We start from the raw sequence: 5,375 nt of genomic DNA on the forward strand, positions 1-5,375 counted from the left end.
TTTCAATACTTCTGGGACATTGTATGTGTGGTAAGTGGTAACAATACCCTTACCCAAAATTTAGGGAATACGTTACCTGGGTCAAATATCTTGATTTTGTGGGGTTACGTCGAACGCTGGTATGATTGAGATTTAATATTATACTGTGCGTGTTGAGTTCATTAGGAATAATTGTAATTTATCATTTTAATGAAAAAAATGTGTACCTCTAGAAGGGAATAGAAGATGAGCAGTCTCGTACATCCACACAAACACCGATTATGAACGATGAAGTAATTTGAAGTCACAGATATTCAAAGAGGGGTAACCTGGGTCGTGAAAGAAATTTTGAAGTTTGGTATGTGCACAGTTTGGTATGGTGCACACGTAGCCTAGTAGTAATTCATTCTTTACTGGTCAGTCGGCTCAGAAGGCAAGTAAGGAAATTAATTGACTCTGCTAGCAACTAAACTTTAGTTACTTCAGTACTAAAGGACCAAAATCTGCAAATAGCCGTTGAACGCCTGCTGTGTGGCCCACTCACTTTATTGGCTTCCTTTCCCTCCTTTAGCACTTATCGAAACAGTACATTTCCTCTCTTCCATGCCTTTTCTGAATGTGTTCCACGTGCAATCATTTCGACATGTTTTTCCCACTTCTGTTAATTCATGAGGAGTCACGTACAGATCTATAGATTGCAAACTCATAATTAACAGGCACCGATGACCGGGATGTTGTTAATACAGCAATTGCCTGTACCGACATGGTTTTTCAAGTGGTTTCCCATGTCACTCTTATGTTCTATAGGAGAGGGAATACGGTACAAGTGTAGGATCCGCAGCCGCATACATAGAGTAACATAGGGCCAATTAGCCAGAAAGTCAGGTAGAAAGGACTGGAATATAAAAAAAAAACTCGTAATTAGTGGATTATAAAATTAAAAATAATGAACACTTCGATTTATATTTCTACTTACATAACTTATTCTTCTGAATGATTTCTGACGCTACTTTAACCGAGAGGCACGTTGCTCTACGGAAACTCACGAGAGACTAATTCACTAGACAACTACTTGGGCCTTGTTTTAGGACCTTTGGAGCAACATCATTTGTATCCTCTGAAAAAGGCTTCTTCCTTCCTCCTTGACCACTTCTGGTCGCCAAATGTTCCTTAAGGATAGCAAGTAATCAACAGCAAGTAATAAACAGGAACGATAATATAAATTATAGCTAGAAGACAAAAAGGGAATTTTGTACTTGGGAGAAATTCCTAAAAATCCAACAATAATAACGACGCACAACTCTCCTGGAATAAAAGTGTGCTCACGGTTCCTGCAAGTGATGTTATTAATGCCTATGAAGAATTGATTGATGGAAATGTATTATGCATGAGCAGATCATTGTTGAGCTCAATAAATATTTCTCAGGTATATTGGTAGGAGCTCAAACTCGAATATGTAGACGTCGTAATAATGATGTTGTCCTCAAAGACGATGGACGAACAAACAGGAGTTGACGGGTTGCATTATTCATTTAATGACACAATGAAGTTGAAACTTGTTCAAATGGTTCAATTATTGGCGTGATTAGGAATGGATAGAATTCCACAGAACTATACGCCTATCAGGTCAGTACTGCAACCTAAGCTGAAGACTCAATCGGTCACACTGCTTGCTGTAGGCTTGTTAAGCAGTTGGTCGCGGACGAGGGATATAATTTTCTTCTTGCCATCGCTCCGTTCACTATTGTGGAGCTGACAAGCGAAGTGGTCTCCATGCTATTGCTCAACAAGTGGTAAATCTCTGCCTAGCAGGCGGCTTTTCTCTAGCAAAGTAGCACTCTAATACTTCATTTCTACTTCGTTTTATGAATGTGGAGGCCATTCCTCGGGATCCGACGCGGCAAGACAACTCTATGACTCAAATTCACCGCCTCCCTTCTAGCATACGGTTGACGAAGAAAAATATTCTATCTGTGATAGCCGAACCATTTGATCATCTGCAATTTCTGCTTCTGGCCGTGATCAAGGTCCAAGTGTCTTCTCCAGAGTCTACAGAGGGCAGGGTTGTATTGAAACTATAGTCTGTCGCCACCGAAATTCCGGTAGTAGGTTCAGTTTCGTAATGAGCTTTTTCACATTAAGAAAATCTCTATTTCCCACTGCTACTGTGATAAATTCGAGCTTGTGGGTTCAGGCGTGGTCTGTATATTCTTAGGTATAGCGAGAACAAAGATAGCCCCGCTGATTCACGATTCCACGTCTCGACCTCAACGCTGCAGTTGGTCTGGTAGATCTCACAAGATATGTTCGTGCCGAGCTCAATCTGGATATTGCTTCTGTGCTCTTCTGGACAGACTTAGCACTTACCAGTTTTGGTATGGATCACTTTTCATTCTTTTAGCAGGAAGAAATACGTCCATAACAGGGTCCTCGACTACGATGCCTGCGACTACGCCATGCATTTAATTGGTACGGACAAGAAGCTAAAGATGCTAGTCTATGCCCCACCAAAGGATTTCCAGAGTCATTCCGCAGTGGATGTCAAAGATGGCACGTGGTGGTCGTCGAATTTACGAAAAACTTCACATTGTGAAGGAAAAAGAGAAGCAGCAGTAAAATTAGTAAACTATGATCTCTGTTGAAGCTTTTGGGCTACTCCTCTCGCATTCGTCATTTTCGTCATCTGAAACTTCCTACGCTCTTCTCTATGCTCCTCCTATGCTCCTTGTATCGAAGCAGATCTCGTCTTCAACACCTTCTGCAAGGACTCTGAAGACTCTGATGAGGTGTCTTGCTTGATTCCAAGACATTTTCTAATTGGCGAAGATCCGGTCACTCTGCTGAAAATTACACTGGATCATGGCAACGTTGGACGGCTACTTCTAGGAACAGTCTATAGGATAGCTGCAGAAGCTGCAGTCCACATCTAGGTGGCATTATCCGTTCAATAACATTCCTACTGAATCTCTGGTTCTTTTTCCGACGAAAGTTTCCCGACATTGAACGATCTCTCGCGCGTATCACAGTTCGATCTCTTGGGACTTAGAATGGCATTAATAACTAACGACTAACTAGTAACACTTATCAAAGTTGTCCTTATCGAAGGGACCCACGAATAAAGCTGGTAGAATGAAGGAAACTTGAGGATCGAGACCATGTCCAATTGATAATTGATATGTTTTCTACAATTCCGAATGAGCTGGGTAAACTATTTTTTCTTCTATGCATTTACGTGAACACTTTAGAAATACAAATTTTGAGAAAGAAAAATCTTTTAATTTTCTCAATCGAGATGTCCCTTGAGAAATTTTCATGATTTAAGGATTACTATCGAAACTTTAGATACATATCAAAGTTCTCGTGTCAGTGGTTCTCATGATGGTTGCAGATCATACGAATCCGTAATGTCTAGTTGAATTTCAGGTAGCTCTTATATTAATGTGGACAGATGAACGACACACTTCTGGTGACAACTATTCGAGCGTGATTAAATGAAGAAACTCGTGTATCGTGTGCTTAGGAAAATACTAAATAATTTATAGATTATTAGCCGAAAAAAAATAGCGACGTCGATAGCTCAGTGGCTACGTGCGAGTCTAGTGTTCTGAAAGTTGTAGGTTTTATTCCCCATTGAATCGAATTTTTCAACAGGCGCCGATGAGCAGGAGGTTGGTAATAAAGCAACCGCCTCTACCGACATGGTTTTTCCTGTGGTTTCCCATGTTACCCCTATGTTCTGTAGGTCAGTGAATACGCTATAGTGTAGGATCCTCAGCCCTATGCGTAGGGTGGGATAGGGCCAATTAACCAAAGAAGGAAAGTAGAAAGGGCCGTAATTAAAAAAAAATTATCCGAAAAAAGTAAATTATGTCAAGCCAATACTGATGAACAGTTTTCATTTTCGTAATGTTTTGAAGAATGAAGGATAGCGTGAGGAATTTGAAGGATAATAATTTTGGAAGATCAAAGATGGACCGATAAAGATGGAGCGAAAAGGAAGACCCACAACTTAAAGATTAATGGATGAATATAGTGTGCCACGACTGCATTTACAAATTACTCATTTTTGATACTCAATAATGAAAAAGACAAACTACAGAAGCGTTGCAGATCCTTTTACATGATGTTTCTTAGCCTTTCCCCGATCTAAATTCAATAATTGCATTGAATTTCCTTACCATCATGAAGTTCCTTTTTGAAATAGACATGTTTGTCTTTCTATTTGTCCCAGACAATATACCGCTCTATACCATATTTTTATTCAATTATATTCAATACTATTTAATTTATTCTTATATCAAATTATCTTAAAAACAAAATTACAATTATAAACGTTGATTTTGTTGCACTAAATGTCTTTATGTAAAAAAATCCAATAATTTTTTTTTTACAGATGGAACCATATGAGCTACAAGTGGTGTAACTCTCTTTTGCGCTAAAGAGGTTGAAGTAACTGACACCGAGTACAATACTATCAATTCTGCATACCTTAGATTTTCCTTCAATTCGCACTACAATGATGAGTTTTACATTTTTGGAGCTAGTCCTGCAATTCAATAATCTTATTCTTAGCAAAAAAAATGCTGGGAAATTGTGTTCGAGATGAACAGAAGAAATGTCTACTTATTTGTGCTTAGTTTAAGAAAACCAACGTATTTATTGAATTTAACTACCTGTAGATCATAAAATGTATGAGAGTGGCGGTAAAAATGGGAAATTCGATCTATTTCCCATGAAACATTTCGATTATATTGGCCATGTAACCATAATTGTCTGTACAGATAAAAGAATAAAAATGAAAGGTCTTGAATAATCTGCAATAATTTCGAATATTTAAAAATCAATTATTCCCAGCCAATATCCATAAATACAGTGAAGACCTATACATCAAGGCAATGTCATATTGTTGATTAGTTTATGTATACCAGATGTGGGCATCCTCGGGTAGGCAAGGTCACTATTGACCAGAGGTGTTCATTGATAGAATTGCCCATTGACAATAACCTTAGATTTCGACGGGAAAAACGAAATACCTGCAATAAGCGTGCCCAATTGGCGCCGGCGTACAGGGCGGATACGTGAAAACACTCCCAGTTCTTCTATGCGACTTCTTGGCGTATAGGATACCTCTCATACTGGTGTATCAGTGCTCCATGTTAGATGGGGCAGTGGTAGCCCTTGGTAGACTCCCGGTGCCCTTGCATTGATTTTGCGCCCTCTACATAAGGGTTATGCTCTCCCTGATCACGCTCTCTGGGTGAGAGCAATACTCCTCAGGCGGTGTCATCAGGGTGAGAACTTTCGGTTTATTAAAATCACGTATCCGTGGACCCTGGTCTTCTCTCTACGACCTAGCATCCTCAGCAGTCCCGGGCCTTTTAGCCTTTCGCGAATAG

General features: G+C 39.6%; 1 protein-coding gene across 1 annotated transcript in view; it reads left to right on the forward strand.

The window, feature by feature from the left end:
- Positions 1–4,774, forward strand: part of Dh44 (diuretic hormone 44) — an 8,042-nt gene extending 3,268 nt beyond the window's left edge. Inside the window, exon 4 of the mRNA XM_011305574.1 lies at positions 4,373–4,774. The gene's annotated coding sequence lies outside the window, so the exon portion shown is untranslated. The remainder of the gene's footprint in view (positions 1–4,372) is intronic.
- The last annotated feature ends 601 nt before the right edge of the window (positions 4,775–5,375 follow it).

Source organism: Fopius arisanus, unplaced genomic scaffold, assembly GCF_000806365.1.
Source record: "Fopius arisanus strain USDA-PBARC FA_bdor unplaced genomic scaffold, ASM80636v1 scaffold00043, whole genome shotgun sequence".
Classification (NCBI taxonomy): domain Eukaryota; kingdom Metazoa; phylum Arthropoda; class Insecta; order Hymenoptera; family Braconidae; genus Fopius; species Fopius arisanus.